Source organism: Gossypium arboreum, chromosome 3 (genome assembly GCF_025698485.1).
Source record: "Gossypium arboreum isolate Shixiya-1 chromosome 3, ASM2569848v2, whole genome shotgun sequence".
NCBI classification, from domain to species: domain Eukaryota; kingdom Viridiplantae; phylum Streptophyta; class Magnoliopsida; order Malvales; family Malvaceae; genus Gossypium; species Gossypium arboreum.
The window spans coordinates 48583924-48605376 of record NC_069072.1 but is presented as its reverse complement, the minus strand read 5'-3'; the positions used below and the strand labels follow the sequence as shown (position 1 = coordinate 48605376).

General features: G+C 37.6%; 1 non-coding gene across 1 annotated transcript; it reads right to left on the bottom strand.

The window, feature by feature from the left end:
• Nucleotides 1-17045: 17045 nt before the first annotated feature.
• LOC128291301 (small nucleolar RNA R71) lies at nucleotides 17046-17152 on the bottom strand. The gene has a single exon (XR_008281077.1). It is a non-coding gene; the product is annotated as a small nucleolar RNA R71 (small nucleolar RNA).
• Between the last annotated feature and the right edge of the window lie 4301 nt (nucleotides 17153-21453).

The window sequence follows — 21453 nt, the reverse complement described above, 5'->3', positions numbered from 1 at the left end:
TTGGTCACATAGGTGGTACTAAGTGTTCACCATGTATACAAGAGAGGAACTATATGATGGGTGGAGCTATGTGCTGAAACCACCAAGTATCGAGGATTGATCCGAAGTGTTCAACGGGAGACTCTCTATGTATTGCTTTGTGAGTTTTGTGATAAATAAGTGCAAGAACTTGGTTATGTGAATGATGTGTTCATTAAGTGACCAGGATGTGGTAAGGTTATAAACAAGTAAGTTATACATGAGGATGATTTTATGGTGACCTTGTGATCATGGGCCTATACTTGTGATGTATGAAATGTGGTGAACATGATTTGTGATATGTATGTTAAAATGAGGTTAATACAAAGAAAGTGTGAAAGAGTGAATTAGCAATAAAACTGTGAACAGTATCAGTGACGTGATTTTGAAAAATCACCAAAAATAGTATAAATTGAATCAGAGACTGAATGAGATATCAAATTAAAGCTTAATGAGTCTATTTTCATATAAAAGAAACATAGAAAGCAAAGGAGTTCTATATTTTGAGATATTTATATTTTTGTGAGACTGATTCAGAATGATTACGTGATCCCCTATTCGACTTTGGAAAATCAAAAAATTTGGAGAAAAATAATTAGAGGCTAAAATTATATTTTAAAATCCATAATGAGTCTATTTTCAAGATAAATCAATAAGAACATTATCCGAGTTCTGTACTGTGAGATAATTATTTTTTAGTGAAGAGAGGTTAGAACTGTCAGAAAGTGAAACAGGGGAAATTTTAATGATTGGCTAAACAAAAAATTATAAAAATTTTATGGTGGAAAGATATGTGAGTCTAGTTTCAGGGGAAATTGACGGATCTTAATTTGGAGCTCTGTAGCTCAAATTATAAATAATTTAGTGACTATGACTCATGTGGACAGTTTGATGTGAGCATTTATTAGTAAATTGTGAAATCGTACTTACAAGAATGCTATATACATTAAGGATGTGGAATGGAGAGGAGGAGGAGGAAAATAAATATATGCGGAATACATGGAAACTATGGTATATGAAATATTGATATAATGAAATAAATGATATGTGTTTATAAGAAAACAAAAAGAGAATGTTATGTATCATGACATGTATATATATATGACTAGTCTCAATGTAATGCTTGTTGGGTATGGAATTGAATTGAAATGTTTCGAGCAAACATGTTATTCTCATGATCTGAATCGTGGTATTTTATGAAGATATGATCTAGCTTTAAATATGAATGCTTGATAATTAAGCTGAAGATATTTGGTAAGATGATAATCTTGGTATAAATGTATAAGTGGTACTATAATAAACAAGGTAAAATGAGTATGAGAGACACATGTATGATGACATACAAATGCTATGTTTGTGGTTTAATTGAGGATGTTTAATCATTAAATGAATACCATGTTATATGCTTTTGATTTTGTATAAGTGTGTAGGAGATCAAGGTTGACCAAAGCTTGGAAAATAGCCTAGGTATATTCCACATGTGCAGAGACACGACCATGTGTCTCAGTGTATGGAACATTTCTGACTTTGGGACACGGGCGTGTGGAGCCTTAAAGCATGAAATTTCCAAGATTTTCGTAAGTTCTCGGTTTAGTCCCAAACCCTTTCTAAAGTATGTTGGGCTCCGTAGACTCAAATAAAGGACTATGTGTAAGAGAATGAATGCTTTGAAATGTGAATAAAATTTTATGGCTCGTATTTTAGTTTAATGTTTGTATGTTTGTCTGGTAACACCTCGTACCTTAGCCCGGCCTCGGATACGGGTAAGGGGTGTTACATATTTTGCTTAGAATGAGCTTGCTACTTGATGTATGTTGTAATAACCAATTTTTCAGTGAAATATGGCAAATTTAGGGGCAAAAATGTAATTTTTTCATAATGTGATTTTTGGACTGATTTGAATAGTATAATTGTTAAATGAGTTAAATGTGATATTATATATCAAGAAAAATGAGATTCGAACCTAGAAAGGGGGAAAAACGAGTTAAATGTGATTTTTGGACTGATTTGACGGTTAGGTTCTTTCTCGGCATTTTTATGTCGAGGTAAGTTCATGTGTAAATAATGCAATGTTGTATCATGTTTTAATGCTTTATTAAGGTATGAGTTTCTACGTTTAATTTTTATGATGAGTGTATGAACGATATTATGGTCTATGAGAATGACATTGTGAACGAGTTCGACAAAGATGTGACATCGAGAAAATCTCGTTTGAACCTTAGGAATAGTTTAGGATACAATGTGACATGTCACTAGGAACTATATGAGTTGAGCTCATGAGATATGTGGTTGTGTCTATGTGAATCTGGGTGCTAGTCTTGTATGTTCTACTGGTGGCTGGGCAGCCCGGCATGTGTTGCGGGTACCTATCAGCTTGTGAGAGCAGCCCGTGTAGTTACGTCCGGATTGTCAGCTTGTGTGAGTAGGCCCGTGATTAGCTTGGGAGCAAGCAATGTGTGATATGTGATTTGAGGTAGCATGTGGCTATGTATGAAGCACTATGTGCAGGATTTTTGTGTACTTGATAGTATTCCAAGTGTTCAACAGGTAATCTGAACATTATGTCAAAGATGACAAAGCATGTGACTATGTTAAGAATTTGTATTGGTATGTACATAAGTTTATAAGTATTGATTTCATGATATGGTGAGTTCATGGTTTCCCCGAGAATATTTTTGTGAAAGCCTTGTGAATTAATGGCCTATATTTGTGATGTACAAAGTACGTGGTAAATTTCGTTTGGCAATAGTGTAATTGGCTTTCAGGCCAAATTGAGTTATGATATAGCATGCTATATTCATGCAAATTGTGATTTATCGGATATGAGAAAAAGGAAAGATTGGCATAGATGCCTATAAAAATGATCATGGGAAAATATGAGCTTTAAACAATTGAAGATGTTAAAATATATGTTAATTATGAGATTTGAAATGATTTGTTAATTGCTGTAATATGCTATAAAGGAAAGATTACGATTGTTAGGCTAATGCTAGGATATGTTAAATTATGCTTATAAGTTGAAAGGGGTAAGCATTGTGATTGAATAAATTATAACCATGAAATTATGGTAGATTATAATAATATGTGTTCATATTGTTGAATATGATGAACACATGGTTAGATGTGAATGAGTAAGTTATTCTTATAAGAGTTAAATGACATTTGTAAGGGTTTACATTATGTTAGTTGTATGATATATTTATGGTTGATGTTGCTTATTATTTGCATATGAACTTACCAAGCTTTGTAGCTTACTTCCCTTCCTTTCCCATATCTTATAGGGTATGCTAGCTTGGGTTGGAGATCGTCGGAGATGCTATCACACTATCAAGCTATCATGTTAGGTAAATGAATGCAAAATTTTGAGTCTATGGCATGTATAGGGACTTAGTCATTTGTGTATGTGTCATTATGATATGGCCAAATGTATTGGCTTATAATGATTAAGGATTTGATTTGTTATGTAGCCACATAAATTGACTTATATTGGCTAATGGGTTGCAAGCATATTAATTACTCATATGCCTATCCCAATGTCATTATGTGATGTGGTTTATAATGGTATGCTACTGAAATTAGACTAGATGATACATGTGGGAAGTTGTTATGTTGAAGGTGTTATGTATGTCAAAATAAAAGTTAATACGAAGAAATCATGAAAGAGTAAAATTAGCATTAAAACAGTTTTGGATAGCAGCAATAGTACAAATTTTAAAAATCACCAAAAATTGTGGAAATCGAATTAGAGGTTGAATAAAATATGAAATTAAATCCTATTGAGTCTAGTTTTACATAGAAGAAACGGTGTAAGCAAAAATTATGAGATATTTGAATTTTTGTGAGACAAGGTCAGAATGATTTCGGGTTCCCCTGTTTTGACTTTGGAAAATCATTAAAAATTGTATAAAAAAACTTGGGAGTTTAAATTTATAAGTTTAACTTATTAATGTGTCAAATTTCAAAAGAAACAAATGGTAACATCATCCAAATCCCATACTAAGAGATAATTAATTTTTAGTGAAGAAAGGTCGAAACTATCAAACAACATAAAAGAGACGAATTTTAAGAATTAAATGTACTTATTGGCTAAACCATAAATTATGAAAATTTTATGATAGGAAGATATTTGAGTCTAGTTTCGGAAAAATCAAGCGGATCTTAATTTAGAATTCTATAGCTCAAGTTATAAATAATTTAGTGACTCTGACTGAAGTGGACAGTTTGTTTATGGGCAGTTTATGGCCTAAAGACCTAATGGTTGAATGTGGCCAGATAGTATTATTATTGAATGTGATTTGGTATGTTTGGATTGGTAAAAATGATGTTAATAGTATGTATATGATGGTATTGATATGGTATATTTTGACCATGAATATGAATTGAGCATGAATTGAATTGGTAGTATGACACTATTAGCAAGATGGATATGGGCATGTGAATGATATGCTATTATTTGTTTTTGGTTGGATTAAATGCATTTATATGCTTAAGATTGTGCCATGTGATGTTTTGTGAATTGTGCAAGTGAAGGTGGCAAAATGGCTTGGAAAATAGCCTTGTATTTGTCCTGACATCGGACACGGGTAAGGGGTGTTACACCCTAATTAGGTAAAACAAAATGCCCTGTAGTAAACACAAGGGCAAAGACACAGCCGTGTGTCTCAGCCGTCTGAAGGACAAGGTCGTAGGGCGTGTGCCCAGGTCATGTGAAGTCTGCACTTAATTGTTGGAATTTAATTCGCCGCTTGGCCTAAGCACACGGCCGTGTGACTTGGTCGTCTGACCCTAATTGTGTTGATGATGTCATAAACAGAGAGTTACAGGGGCTGAGGACACGGGCGTGCGTGACCACACGGCCTACCCACACGGGCATGTGACCCTGTTTCATGAAATTTTTTTAAGTTTTCCCAAATTTTTCTAAAGTTTTTGGTTTAGTCCCAAACTACTCCTGATGTTTGTTTTGGGCCTCGTAGGCCCATATAAGGGACAAATTGCATATGTATGAATGGATTTAATTTGAATGAAATTTTATGGCCCGATTTTGTATGTTTGCTTGTGATTAAGTCCCGTAATGTCTCGTATCCTGTCCTGGTGTTAGACATGGGTAAGGGGTGTTACATACAGTATCAAGCAGGCTAGTATCTGAACGGCCATTCGAGTTTGCGATCTCCCCTATATGGTAGTTCCCTACGGAACTAACTCTATAGTGACTATATTTGCAATTCTTATCCTCTTTCTAGCAATAGATTCCAACTAACCCTTATTTACAAATTAGACTATTCAGACTTTATATGATTGAACATCCCTGTCTAAACTACGGTTTCATTAAAGCCTTATACTGGGAGTGAATATCTTGTTACTCTTCCAAGACTTCCCTCTGACATACAGAGTTTCTTTGAACACTTTCTAGCCATTCTTCATGGCACACCCTTTATGTCTTCGGTTTCCTTGTATATAGTCTTACACCTCATACCCCATGTGTTATGTCCTGGTGGAGTCTATTGGTTACCATAGTAGAGCTATGGCTTTACACCTTATACCCCATGTTTAATATCTTGGTGGACTCTATTTGTTGCCATATTATGGTCTTACACCTCATACCCCATGTTTAATGTACAAGTGGACTCTATTGGTTGCCATAGCCAAGCTATAGTCTTACACCTCATACCCTATTACAGGCCATCCATTCCACCTCACTTTTAACCTTGATGCTCAAATACCGAAGTGTCCCCACCACAAGGCTCGGAACTTGCACCTAGCAAATTTTAGATTGTGGTAAATAAAAACTCCATTTCCCAAACCATCCGTCCAATCCTCTACATTGCCAAACCAAACTTCATCTAACCTATAAATAATTTTCCCTCCATGCTCCACCATTATAAACATGCAATACATGCATTCATAAAACATATTATGATGAAGTACGCTGCTTTTTAGGTAAGGAATCATAACCATTTCATGCATACCATAATACAGTTGTGGATACTCATAATCTAACCAATCTTATACAAGCATAGAATTTTCAATCAAAAAAGATCATACATCATCACAAAAAACTTTCTAAACTAAACACATACTCATGCTAGCCATACCACATCTCAAGAATAGAATATAGAAACTCACCTGATGTGAAACGCCTCAAAAATGTAGGGTCTGTAATTTTGCATGCTTAGACACAAATTTCTTGTTTGTTTTATTGGCTATGTGACTTGGGTATGTTTGGGGGTGTTTAGGAAGCTTGGGTTTGAGTCTAGGCCTTGGCAAAATTTTTAGTTTTGATCTTAAGTGAGACTGGCTGTTAGCAATTAGGACTTATGTTTAAGTGTGTGGGATTTTATGTCACAAAAAGCCTTGTGGCTTAGTGGCAAGTAGCGTGTGGAGCATCTGAGAGGGCATGGGTTTGAATTCCACGGTATACAAGGAGCATTTATTTTGCTACCAGGGGACGACAAGAGTTGGTGCTGGATTTGAACTCTAGTGATGGAGAGTTTGAATGGGTTATAGAGGTTGTTATGGAGGATATCAAGGAGGGATAAGGGGAGAAAATCTTAGAGATTTTCAAGGAGTTTGAAATTGGGTTGAGTTGTAGCCGAATGGGGGTGTTGTGGGTGCAAATTCGGCCAAAGAGTTTTGGGAGCGCATTTTTGACAATTGGTTTGGGAGGAGGTGCTGAATTCCTTCTCTTCTATTTTGGGTTTTGTTCTTTTTTGAAAATTTTGGTACAATTCTCCCTTGTGTCAATTTCACTGGTAGTCTTTCGTGCTTTTTGGGACTTAAGCCAAAATCCCCTGTCGCAACTTTCTTCTTTTATTCTTTTGTGCGCCGAATCATATTTCTCTTTTCTTTCTTCCCTTCTAAATCTTTGGCCAAATATAGCCTATCTCTAATACCCATCTTTCTTTTCTTCTCTTTACATTTCTCTTTGGTCGAACCTTGCTGGCGAGTTTAGCACTCTCTTTCCTGAAACTTCTTCCCTTTTCTTCAAACAATTCCTTGTTTCTATTGCTCATCATTTTACTGCCTATGTTACTTGGTTTGTGTGGTTGGCCGAATTCTAGGCTTCTCTGCTGTTGATAAGTATATCATGTAGGGATTGACAACCTTGTTTCTTCTACTATCTTCTTAAAGCCAAATATCCCTTTTCTTAAATCTCTGTATTTGTTAATTGGTGACCTCTTTTTCCTATAATGTGCGTTCATTGATTCCAGGTATCACTGAGAAACGAAGGGAGGAGGACGTTCTCGAACCATCGAAACCCTATCTTCCAATACTTTAGTAAGGCCCATTGTTCTTAGTCTCTCAAAAAGTTATCTTTATGATTTTAGGCTACTTTTTAATTAGTTCTACCTATTAATCTATCGTGAGTGTAGTTAAGTGCCTAAATACAGGTACTCGACCTAACTAATCCAGGCGCAGTTGGCCACCCTCTTTTTAGTCAGGGTAAGCAGAAGAGTTGGGTTATAGATTAGTTGATTTTGATTTAAGTGGAGACGAACTGTATGTTGTATCGATTATAGGCTTTGGATTCGTAGGAGAAGCTCTCATTTTCGGAAATCCAGGTGTGTATCCGTACACCATTCCGTTACTGTCCAAAAGCCAAAAGGTGTGTATTCACACCATTACACTAATGTGAATAGGCAAAAGCCAAAAAGTCCAAATGCCGATGTTTTCGCATTTGCAGCCTCGCGAGCGAGTGATCACTCATGAGATGAATCAAGTCCACAAGTCATGGGTCACAGACAGTAGATGCCACAACGAGCATTCTCGTGGGTTTGGGCTATAGATAGGCCGTGTGTGCTCGTGGGCCCCACGCTGATGAAACTTTCGGTAAGTGGAAGATAATGGAGTAGGCTATGGTAATCACATAGTCGCTGCTGGATTTGGGCTAAATAGGCTGCACGAGCGTGTGGGCCCATTTGGGCCAAGTAATGGGCTATGGGCCTATTTACACCGTTTTGGCCGGATGGGCTAACTGAGTTGTTTAAGACGATTGTAGACCTTTTGAAGGGTCATTAACTGTATCGAGACCCCGAAATAGGGTAATTGACCGAAATACCCCTACGGGGTAAAATTACTACTTTATCCCTAATGGATGGAAATGACCATTCTACCCTAGAGGTAGGTTGATTGATGACTGTATGATAAATATATGACTGCATCTGAGTATGAAACCTTGCATTCATACATTATTTATGACATGACATTTTGCATTGGGGTCGAGATTCTGATTTGGAGGAAGTATTTTGCTAGTGGCTTTGCCACGTTTTTACTGTTCTGTGGCTTTTGCCACGTATTCTGATATTAGTGGCTACGCCCACGCGTGTCTTTATATAGTAGCTTATTGCGATATTGGTGTGTTGGCTGGGTGGGTCGGTTTAATCCTCAGATGGTGTGTTGGTTGGTACGGGTGGTGTGTTGGTTGGATTAGGACGGGTTGCATACCTGCACTGTACTGATATTGAATTAGGCTTAGGCCCATTTCATCATTGTGTAGGGCTAAGGCCCGATATCATCATTCTTGAATAGGGCCTTGGCCCGATCACATCAGATGCATCAGATATCTTGTTTGAGTAATAGGGGATTACACACTGAGTTCTCGTAAACTCACCCTTCCTTTAACTGTGCAGGTATTCCCCAGCCTTAGACAATTTAGAGCCGCGAGGGACTCAGAGGTGGCCACACGATCGTAGATGTTTTGATTAGGACTTAAATTTATTCTAAAACTTTATATTTGGGTTTTAATTATGTAATAAGGCAATTTGGGGAATTTTTAACTTTATTTGGCTTTTGATTTCGTATTTTAAATTGCTTGAGTAGGAACATCGAGTGTTCTAAATAATAATAGTTTCGAAGAAAAACATGCATTTTTAACCTTATGGTTTACAACCAGAGAAGCTTCAGCGATTTTAAATGGATTATGAAATCAATAATAACAAATGTTTTGATAAGTTAATTTCAGTTGTAGTAACAGAATTTACCAAGTTTTCTTAAGCAACTAAAAACTAAATAGGTTTAAACTTTAAAACGGTTTTTCACCAAACAAGTTCAAGTTTTGGAAGGCACTTTGATGTGACATGTCAGATTTAGTCGTAACGTCTAGGCCGGGTTTGAGATGTTATATTTAGTGGTATCATAGCCAAGCTTGCAAAACTCGGCTGTGGAATGGGTTTTTGAAGTTTTGAATTTTAAACGTTGTGATGGGAAATGTAGCACATTGAGTCTCCAGCACCAAATCTATAAGTTTTCTAACACTATTTATTGTTATAGACTAAAAAGTGTTACTGAGGGACTATTATAGACAGTAGGACTACACTGAAACTCTTTAGTTGGGGTAAACTGAGACTATAGGGACAAAAAACTATGATAAGACTTTGTTCTGCGAAAACAAACCCTAATTACTCTTGTTCATAACGCATTGATTAATAATTATTGAAATTATAAATTGATTCATAAGACTTTAAAACAGAGAATTTGCTGCCAAAATGAGCATAAGGGGTACTCGTGGAAGGGGTACACGAGGCCGCGATAGAGGCCGAGGAAGTGTTAGAGCTGGGTCTTCAGCATCGGGTCACATGCCGGCTGGGAAGGCACCAGCCTCACCAGTAACTGAGACAGGGTCTTATGACCGAGCAGTTGGGGATGATGCTTTATCTCAAGCAATGCTGCGTGTTCTTGAAAGGGTTGCTAGAGCAAGTACTGGATCTGTAGGCCGAGGATTAATTTTTGAGCGACTCCAGTCTAATTGGGTGAAAATTTTTGGGGTGTTTCTGGTGTAGCCCCAAATGTGGCGGAGTATTGGTTAGAGGCTATCGAACGAATAATGGATGACCTTGACTGTACTATGGAGCAAAAATTAAAAGGAGCAGTGTCTTTACTACAAGATAAGGCCTACCAGTGGTGGCTCACTGTGAGAGAGGGTACGCAAGTTGACCGTTTGACATGAGATTTCTTTAAAGTAGCCTTTTCAGGGAAGTATATGGGCGCAAGTTATGTGGATGCCCGAAGGAAGGAATTCTTGAGCTTGACCAAGGGGAATAAGGCCGTGGCAGAGTATGAGGTAGAGTTTCTAGGGCTGAGTCGGTATGCACGCGGGATAGTCTCGACTAAGTATGAATGTTCTGTACAGTTCGAGGATGGTCTCCGGGATGAGTTACATGTGTTGATCGCTCCATAGGAGCGAGACTTTGCTGCCCTTGTTGAGAAACTAAAAATTGTTGAGGATGTGAAGCGCTTTGAGCGCCAGAACCGCAAGAAAGATAGGGGCAGAAACAAGAGGGATTTTAGACCCTCGGGTTCTTCTGCAAGGCCTATAAAGAGGCCAAATTTGATGGGCTAGCCCGAATGGTTCATGTGGTTGCTGCAAGACCGTAGTCCTGCATTGATTATGGAAGAGCTCATCAAGGTGAATGTTGGAAACAAACTGGGGCGTGTTCTCGGTGTGGATCCATGTATCATCAGGTTAAAAACTGTACTTAGAGGCCTGTTCAGATGAAAGCGATAGGTCAGGGCCATGTTCAACCAGGGATAGGTGGTTATCAGCCATTGAGAGGTCGTGGATAGTCTAGAGGTGGAAATGGTTGGGGATGAGGTTGTGCAGTATCGGGCAGAGGTGCTGGTAACACTGAGGCGAGACAGCCAGCCTTGGTTTATGCTCCTCGTCGTCGAGAGGATGGTGACGCCCCCGACGTCATAACTGGTACTTTCCTAATTTATAATGTACCATACACTGCTTTAATTGATATTGGGTCTACACACTCGTATATTGCATGCACTATGTCTAGGATGCTGGGTATCCAGTTTGAAAATACTGTTAGTGAGATGACTGTGTTGGGTCCGCTGGGACAGTCTGTAAGGGTGAATACGTTGTTTAGAGGTGTGCCCCTTGAGGTTCAAGAGGTTGTCTTTCTGGCAGTTTTGATGGAACTGCCGTTTGGGGAATTCAATATTATATTAGGCATGGATTGGTTAGTGAAGCATCGTGCAAAATTAGATTGCGCTGCTCAGCGTATGCTGTTGAAGTCTACTGAGGATGAGGAGGTGACTGTGATAGGAGAGCGAAGGGATTATCTGACTAATATGATTTCTGTGTTAAGGGCCGACAAGCTAGTTCGCAAGGGTTGCGAGACGTTTCTAGCTTATCTTAGTATTCCTGATTCTAAAGGTCCTTCTATGGGAGATGTCAGAACTGTTAAGGAGTTTTTGGATGTATTTCCTGAAGAACTTCCTGGTTTGCCTCCAAACCGTGAGGTCAAATTCGACATTGAGCTCCTACATGGAACAGCTTCGATGTCCTTTGCCCCGTATAGGAAGGCACCGAAGGAGATGGTGGAGTTAAAGGCTCAAATTCAAGAGCTACTAGACCGAGCATTTATTTGACCGAGTGTCTCCCCGTGGAGAGCACCAGTGTTGTTTGTGAAAAATAAGGATGGATCCATGCGCATGTGCATCGATTATCGTCAATTGAACAAACTGACTATCAAGAACAAGTACCCTTTACCAAGGATAGATGATCTGTTTGACTAGCTGTGAGGAGGCACGATTTTCTCCAAGATAGATCTTCGGTCTGGGTATCATCAGCTGAAGGTTAAGGAGGATGATGTGTATAAGATTGCATTTATAACTCGCTATGGTCATTACAAGTTTCTAGTTATGCCATTTGGATTGACGAATGCACCAACAGCTTTCATGGATTTGATGAACCGAGTATTTTTGCCTTATTTGGATCAGTTCATAGTCGTATTTATAGACAACATCCTGGTGTATTCAAGAACCGAAGAATATCATGATGCACATTTTCGAATTGTCTTACAAATTCTGAGGGAAAAACAACTTTACGTAAAGTTCAGCAAGTGTGAGTTCTGGCTGCAAGAAGTGACATTTCTGGGTCATGTAGTGTCGATAGAGGGAATTAGGGTGGATCCTCGGAAAATTGAAGCTGTAGTGGATTGGAAACCACTAAAGACGATATCTGATATTCAAAGGTTTTTTAGGTCTAGCTGGGTATTACAGACGTTTTGTTGAAGGGTTTTCACTGATTGTTGCACCTCTGACCAAGCTACTGCGTAAAGGGGTACCATTCTATTGGACTAATAAACAGCAAGAGAGTTTTGAGAAACTGAAGGATGTTCTGACTAAGGCCCTTGTTTTGATACAGCAGGAGTCTGGGAAGGAATTTACTGTCTACAGTGATGCGTCGCACATTGGATTGGGTTGTGTGTTGATGCAAGAGGGTAAGGTGGTTGCTTATGCATCTCGTCAGCTTAAGCCTCACGAGGCGAATTACCCCACTCATGATTTGGAGTTAGCTGCGGTGATATTCGCACTGAAGATTTGGAAACCTTATTTATACGGTGACAAGACTATTATTTTCACAAATCATAAAAGCCTCAAGTATCTCCTTACTCAGAAAGAGCTAAATCTTAGGCAATGGAGATGGATAGAGTTGCTTAAGGATTATGATTGTTCAATTAAGTACCACCCTGGTAAAGCTAATGTGGTAGCTGACGCACTGAGCCGTAGGGTTTGTATCTGATTTGAGAGCAATGTTTGCTTGTCTCAGTCTGTTTGATGATGGTAGCTTGTTAGCTGAACTGCAAGTGAGACCGACTTGGACTAATCAAATTAAGGAGAAATAATTAATGGATGAGTCGCTAGTTTCTCGTTATTGACAAGTTAAGAATGGTGAGACTACAGATTTTAGGCTAAATAGTGAAGGAGTATTATGTTTCCATGGAAGAGTTTGTATATGGAGGGATTCAGATTTGAGGCAGTCTATACTACAAGAGGCATATAGTAGTCCATCTGCTATGCATCCTGGCAGGAACAAGTTATACCGAGATCTTCGTGAGCTGTATTAGTGGCTAGGGTTGAAACCCAAAGTTACTGATTATGTGAATAAGTGCCTGGCTTGCCAGCAAGTTAAGGCTGAGCATCAACTACCTTCTGGGTTACTGTAGCTAGTTAAAATTCCACTCTGGAAGTGGGAGAGGGTAACCATGGATTTTGTGAGTGGGCTACCCTTAACGCCTACTAAGAAGGATTCGATATGGGTGATTGTAGACCGATTGACTAAATCTGCCCATTTTATACTGGTTCGCACTGATTATTCATTGCAGAAGTTGGCCAAGTTGTAGGTGGCCGAGATTGTGAGACTGCATGGGGTACCAATATCTATCATATTTAACAGATATCCTAGATTCACATATTGATTCTAGAAGAAGTTGCACGAGGCTTTGGGTACAAAACTGGATTTCAGCACTGCGTTTCAGCCTCAGATAGATGGGCAGTCAGAGAGGGTGATTCAAATACTAGAAGACATGTTAAGAAGTTGTATAATTGATTTCAGAGGCAGCTAGGAGGACTATTTGCTGCTGACAGAGTTTGCGTATAACAATGGCTACCAGTCCAGTATTCAAATGGCACCGTACGAGGCATTATATGGTCGTAGGTGTCGTACTCCTACTTGTTGAATTGAATTGGTTGAGCGGCGAATTTTGGGACCAGAATTAATTTCTGATACAGAATACAAGGTAAAGCTTATTCGAGACTGGTTAAAGGTAGCATTTGATAGGCAAAAGTCTTATGCAGACTTAAAGCATAAGTAGATCAAGTATTCTGTGGGGGATTATGTCTTTCTTAAAGTCTCACCATGGAAGAAACTTTTGAGGTTTGGGCGGAAAGGAAAGTTTAGCCCTAGGTTTATTGGGCCTTATCGAATACTTAAGCGTATGGGATCGGTCGCTTATCAACTCGAGTTGCCTACAGAGTTGGATAGGATTCATGACGTGTTTCATGTTTCAATGTTGAGGCGGTACCATTTTGATCCTTCACACATTGTGTCAGTTGAGGAAATTAAGGTTAGGCCTGATTTGACTGTCGAGGAAGAACTGGTGCAGATATTGGATCGTAATGTTAAAGTATTGAGAAAGAAATCTGTTCCACTGGGTAAGGTGGTTTGGCGTAACCACGGTTCAGAAGAGGCCATGTAGGAACCAGAGGAGGCAATGCGACAACAATACCCTCACTCATTCTGATCAGGAAAATATCGAGGCTTAAATTTCTTTAAGGGGGTAGAGTCGTAACGCCCAAAAAATGTAGGGTCTATAATTTTGTATGCTTTGACACAAGTTTCTTGTTTGCTTTATTGGCTATGTGACTTGGGTATGTTTGGGGGTGTTTAGGAAGCTTGGGTTTGAGTCTGGGCCTTGGCAAAATTTTTAGTTTTGATCTTAAGTGAGACTGGTTGTTAGCAATTAGGACTTATGTTTAAGTGTGTGGGATTTTATGTTACAAAAAGCCTTGTGGCTTAGTGGCAAGTAGCGTGCGGAGCATCTAAGAAGGCATGGGTTTGAATTCCACGGTATGCAAGGAGCATTTATTTTGCTACCAGGGGACGACAAGAGTTGGTGCTGGATTTGAACTCTAGTGATGGAGAGTTTGAATGGGTTATAGAGGTTGTTATGGAGGATATCAAGGAGGGATAAGGGGAGAAAATCTTGGAGATTTTCAAGGAGTTTGAAATTGGGTTGAGTTGTAGCCGAATGGGGGTGTTGTGGGTGCAAATTTGGCCAAAGTGTTTTGGAAATGTATTTTTGGCAATTGGTTTTCGAGGAGGTGCCAAATTCCTTCTCTTCTATTTCGGGTTTTGTTCTTTTTTGACAATTTTGGTACCATTCTCCCTTGTGCCGATTTCACTAGTAGTCTTTTGTGCTTTTCCAGACTTAAGCTGAAATCCTTTATCGCAACTTCCTTCTTTTATTCTTTTGTGCCATGAATCATATTTCTCTTTTCTTTCTTCCATTCTAAATCTTTGGCTGAATATAGCCTATCTCTAATACCCATATTTCTTTTCTTCTCTTTACATTTCTCTTTGGTAGAACCCTGCTGGCGAGTTTAGCACCTTCTTTGCCGAAACTTCTTCCCTTTTCTCCAAACAATTCCCTGTTTCTTTTGTTCATTATTTTACTGCCTGTGTTGCTTGGTTTGTGATAAACCGTAATTTATACATATTTTTCTCCCATGTTTAACGCATTTTATGTATGATTCTCCATTAGAATTGGTGAATTCGATACACCTAATGCTTTAATTATATGTTTTACACTTAGGAGAGCATAGGAGAGCAAAAGGATCGAGAAACGGGCCAAAAACGGAGAAAATGGGAAAAAGTACAAAATCAACACGGCCTAGACCTCCTCACAAGGGCAGACTACACGGTCGTGCCAATCTAGCAAAATTAGAGGACGACGCACACGGGCGTGGCACACGGGCGTGTCCCTGCCGAGCCAAGTTAAGTCCAATTCAAAAAAGGCCACTTTGGAGGGCTTCTAGGCATTCCAAAGCGTATAAATACACCCTAGAAAAGGAGAAAAAGGGGAGACAGAGAAGGGGGGTAAGGAATTACCCCAAGGAAGCCGATTGATCCATCTCTAAAGCCGGATTCATCATCAAGACTGAAGATCTCTCCTCAATTTCCCTTAAGGAGTTTTGGGTTTTCTTTATGTTTTGTATTCTTTATTCTTCTGAGATGTTTTCTTATTTAGTTATGAACTAATCCCCTAAATACCTAAGGGGAATGAAACCTAGGACGAATCTTGTTATTATTTTCTAAATCGTATGATAAATATTTAACTTGTTCTTAATTATGTGTTCTTAATTCTTGTTTTGATATCCCAGGATACTGATTCAAGACATGCTCTTATTCAGACGAGGAATAGACCCTATCTAAGAGTACTTTTGTCATAATTAAGCGGAGTTGATTGCACGCCTAGAAATAGGGTGATAAGATTTTGCCGGATTAGGGTGAAACCTAATAAGGGGATCCATAGATCGAGTTAATGCAACCCTAGGGTGTTAATTAGAGAAAAGTCTTGGTTATTCAATCTAGGGATTAGACGCTATTAGTCTTGAATATGGATAATAACATAACTTAGGGATCTCTACGGAAGAAGTTGAAGAATAAATCGTCCGATTCGAAGCCAGAATAACAAGTAAAGTCGAGGTGGATTTTTCCTTAGGTATTGTCTCAAGTCAATCGATTTTCCCAAAAGCAATTCTCCAATTCTTTTCTCTGTGCGTTCTTAGTTTATATAATTAGTTAATTAAAACAAAAAAACCCCTTTTATTCTTAGGTTAGATAATAAAAAGATAGTTATTATTAGCACTTTTGGTTCCCTTGGGTACGATATCCCGGTCTTCCTATTACTATACTATTGTTCGATAGGTGCGCTTGCCTTTTCATCGTGATAATAGTTAGTCTAAGTTTGATCTTCATTATAAATATTTATTACTTGTTACGAATCATGCGATCAAGTTTTTGGCGCCGTTGCCGGGGAACTAAGATATTAGGAACGCTCAATTTTTATTACTTTAGCCATTTATTTTTCTTGCAATTTAATTTAACTTTATTATTATTATATTTATTTACTTTTTCTTTCTCTTGACAGGTTTTTTTAGTTTATGACTAAAAGAAACCCGTCGGGACCATTACTTTTTGACGAAGAAATCAATCGCACAGTTCTTAGAAACCAAAGAGAAATAAGGTGCAGCTTAAGATACATAGAGAACGAGCAAGAAGACGATACTCAACCTCCAACTGACAAGAAGGCTGAAAACCAAGGCAATCAGCTACCTCCAGTAATTGCGGCTAATCAAAATCCTGTTCCACGTACTATGTATGATTATGCTAAACCCTCTTTAACAAGAACTGAATCTAGCATAGTTAGACCTGCTGTAGCTGCAAATACTTTAGAATAAAAACCAAGACTATTCAGATGATACAACAGTTTATTCAGTTTGATGGTTTGCAAGATGAAGATCCTAACCCTCACTTATCAAACTTTCTGGAATTTTGCGATACATTTAAAATCAATGGCTTTTCTGATGATGCCATTCTTCTTTAGTTATTTCCTTTTTCATTGAGTAACAAAGCTAAATAGTGGTTCAACTCGTTACCACGAGGGTCAATTACTACTTGGGAACAAATGATCGAGAAATTTTTACTAAAATATTTTTCGCCAGCTAAAACGGCTAAATTACGTAATGATATCTCTTCTTTTGTGCAGATGGATTTAGAAACACTTTACGATGCATGGGAGAGATACAAGGACTTACTGAGAAGGTGCCCTCACTATGGGTTACCACTTTGGCTGCAAGTACAAACATTCCACAGTGGTCTGAATCCCTCGACTTGGCAAATGATTGATACAGCTCCTGGCAGAACCATCAACAACAAAACACCTGAAGAGGCTTATAAATTCATTGAAGAGATGTCACTGAATAACTATCAGTGGCAAGTTATGAGGACAAAGCCAACGAAAACAACTGGCATTTTTAATGTCGACTCAGTTACTATGCTATCAAATCAGGTAGAACTACTCAATAATAAGATTGATGGTTTACTTGGTTCTACGCAGGTACATCTAATAATGAGGTGTGACTCAAGTGGAGGAGGTGTGCATACATAATATCAATCCTTCAATCCCACAACCGAAGAGGAACAAGTCAACTATATGGTAATAATAACTTTTAGATCTCAAAATAACATATATAGTAATACTTATAATGCAGGTTCGAGGAACCACCCAAATTTCTCATGGGGAGTTCAAGGGAATCAAAAGCCACAAAATCTTCAGGGTTTTCAATAGCCACCTTATCAACAAGAGAAAAAGCCGAACCTCAAAATTCATATCAATGTCAGAAACCCGTTTCCAAAATACCGAGATAGCATTTAAAAATCAACAAGCATCGATCCAAGGACTCGAAACTCAGATAGGCCAACTATCCAAACTAATCTCCGAACGACCACAGGGTAGCTTACCAAGTAATACTGAACCTAACCCAAGGTGTAACACCCCTATCCCGTAACCATCGCCGGAATAGGTAAGGGGCATTACCGGACTTGTAACTCATGTCAGAACCGTAAAATTTTGAACTTTTCTTGAAATAAAGATCATTCATTTAAATAAGTACTAAGCACGACCAGGATAAAATTTAAACTTCTAAGTAAACATTCAAAAGATGCCATTTTCGCATGGCTTATATACATTAACCAAAATATTCTTCCGCCACTAGTCTATTCTATACATGCCATAAAATAATTCAAAACATAACAATAACAAGCAGTGGATAGTAATAGTGTGACTAGTTACTAACGATCCCCGAGCCTGTAGCTTCCAAATGAGATCTATAAAACAGAGGAAACAAAGTAAACGGAGTAAGCATTACAATGCTTAGTAAGTTTTAAGCAAAGGTCAACAGATAATAATCAAATTATAACATAGTTGTTCGTATTTTTATTTCACTCTTCCTTCTAGCATACTATCCCTTTACCGAATATGCACATCTCATCATATACAATAGGCGATAAACTTTCACATAAAAGTGAGCTCATGTGACATAGATATATTGTATAATTTCATATAACCTCTCACACCGATCCGATGTCACATAATCATAAGAATAGTCTCATAGATTGCTCACGTATGCATCACATAACCGCTTTATGATTTAGTTTAAATCAAGCTTACATATAAACTTGGAGTACATACTGCTTAACCTTTCGCATTGAATATATTTATAAGCAATTCTTATTGTAAGTCTTATAGCTTTAAACTCTACTCGGATTATCCATGAGACCTTTAGCTCGGATGAAATCTCCACACGAAGTCACGGGTCTTAACCTGCATATAGTTACCACATATGGTCATCTGGTCTTTAATCCGGGTTTACATCATAGAGTTTCATACATATTTATTCACATGTTACAACATTCACATCGACTATCATATTTGTAATTCATTTACCTCATCAAATATCTAATAAAACACACCTTCCGCCGTTTGTCATTTGCCCACAATATATATATACACATCTCATACATATCTCACATTAGCCATTTGGCTTTACCACATATCCATCTCATACACATTTCGCATTAACCATTCGGCTTTCCCACATATATACACTTCCACGTTCATCACATTGGCCATTCTGCCTTATCACATATATGCTTGTTCACATTTATCACATTGGCCATACGGCCTTATCACATATATGCATGTTCATATTCATCACATTGGCCATTCGGCCTTATCACACATATGCATGTTCACATTCATCACATTGGCCATTCGGCCTTATCACATATATACATGTTCACATTCATCACATTGGCCATTCGGTCTTATCACACAAATGCATGTTCACATTCATCACATTTGCCATTGGGCCTTAGCACACAAATGCATGTTCACATTCATCACATTTTCCATTCGGCCTTAGCACACAAATGCATGTTCACATTCATCACATTTGCCATTCGGCCTTAGCTCATATATACACATTCACATCCATCACATAAAATCCTAAATCAAAATATAAATTTTCATGTATTCACATCACAATTATCCAAATATACTTCACATACTACATATACTTTCACTTTGTCTTGGCTGAATCTACATCTATCATTTTCCAATGAATAATTCAATTTCAAGCCATACTATCATTTCATATTCGAATACTTATAAACTTACAATTTCACAAATTTTAATATCAAAGATCCATCTAACACTCATATATCATTTTATAATATCACAATTTAGAATTCACGTATGGGTTTAATCAATAGCTTATGAGCAACTAAAACAAATTTTATCCATGTTTACAACATAACCACAAATTCTCTACAAGCTGTTTTCCGAGCAACAAATGCTAAATTATTTGTAATCGGGGTTACGAAATTCCAAATTATGTGCCGCTAATTTTCCATGAAAATATACTCAGATATCCTCTATCGACAAAATTTTCAGAATTTTTGGTTTGGCCAATCAATACCAGATTTTTCTCAAAGTTTCCCTATTTTACCGCTTGACTACTCGACTACTCTTCACTAAGAATTTAATTTCTCATTGTATGTAATTTGAGCCATTCGACTCTGTCTCACACAACTTTGAAAATCTCATTATCGGCAACCCCTTTACTTACACGATTTCTTGTATACTGAAACTAGACGCATCAAGCTTTAATTACATAATTTATTCAGCCTTTATCTCAACTCCCACAATTTATGGTAATTTTTCCAAAACACGCCATCGCTGCTGTCAGTAGCAGATTTATACAATTTACTCAGAAAGTTCTCATTCACATATTTAAAACATAATATCATATATGCCGTCATTTAGAAAAGTCATTGACCTTAACGTATATACATAATTCATATTCATCCCGTTTTAAAACTTAAAATTTACAAAGGAATCAAACTCAATTACTTAAGAACTTACCTCGGATGTTGTCGAACGATTTCAACGGCTATTCGATCACTTTTTCCTTTCCCCCATCCGACTTTGATCCTCTAAGCTCTTGAGCTAAATCAAATAATTTACTTCCCAAATCAAACATAGTCATACGGCATCCATGTACATTTTAGAACCAATTCACTTGAATTAATTGCCCACTTAAGTCTCTCATCATTTCATTTTCAAATTTGTATATTTGGTAAGTCACATTAGACCATTATACATATAGCTTTGATACATTTTATACTAGCCGAAATGTACCATCAAGATATACTTTACTCAAATAATTTACCTTGGCCGAACATGTACAATGTTTTGTAGCTTAATAATTATAATATAACATCAAGTACTCATTTTACTCATGTGGCCGATTATATACTTAATACATTCTACAAATATGGTTACTTGTATTGACTAAATACCATTTTGTTTCAAGTTCAAAACTCGGCTAATACACCTATATACACTAGTAATCAAATACTAACATTTGCACTTCACCTTAATAGCTAGCTTAGCAAACCTTAATTTAACATATAATTGTTCATAACACAATTAAAGCATCCTCTCCATTCCATCAATTCAAAACACATACATTACTCAATAATATTCAAAATCATATTCGGCCTTAGTACACACTTGTTAGCCGATTTTTCTCCATTTAGCAACTAATGCACATATGTGCTCATTTTAGACTCTACTTCACCTAACTACCATTTCTCATCCAAATAACATGAACAACAACCATATTTCTCTTCTACATCCTACCATGGCCGAATGCTCAAGACACCATACCATTTCAAATTTGGTCATGGGTTAAGCAAAGAGCTTAATGACTAACTCAAAAAAAAAAAATGCTAGAAATCCAAGAATCATCCTTGAACTTACCTTGATTTAGCTAACCACCATAGCTGAATTTTTTCCAAGCTTTTTCTCTTCTAGTCACGGCAATGAGGAGCAAAGATGACAACTTTGGTTTCTCCTCCCATTACCACATGTTTTATTATTCTTAATTCCTTATTTTATTTTGTAAACTAATAATGCTAATAGAAAATACATATTTTCATCCATGACCCATACCATGGCCGGCCACTACCTATTATAAATGGAAATTTGACATGCAAACCCCTCATTTTTATAACAT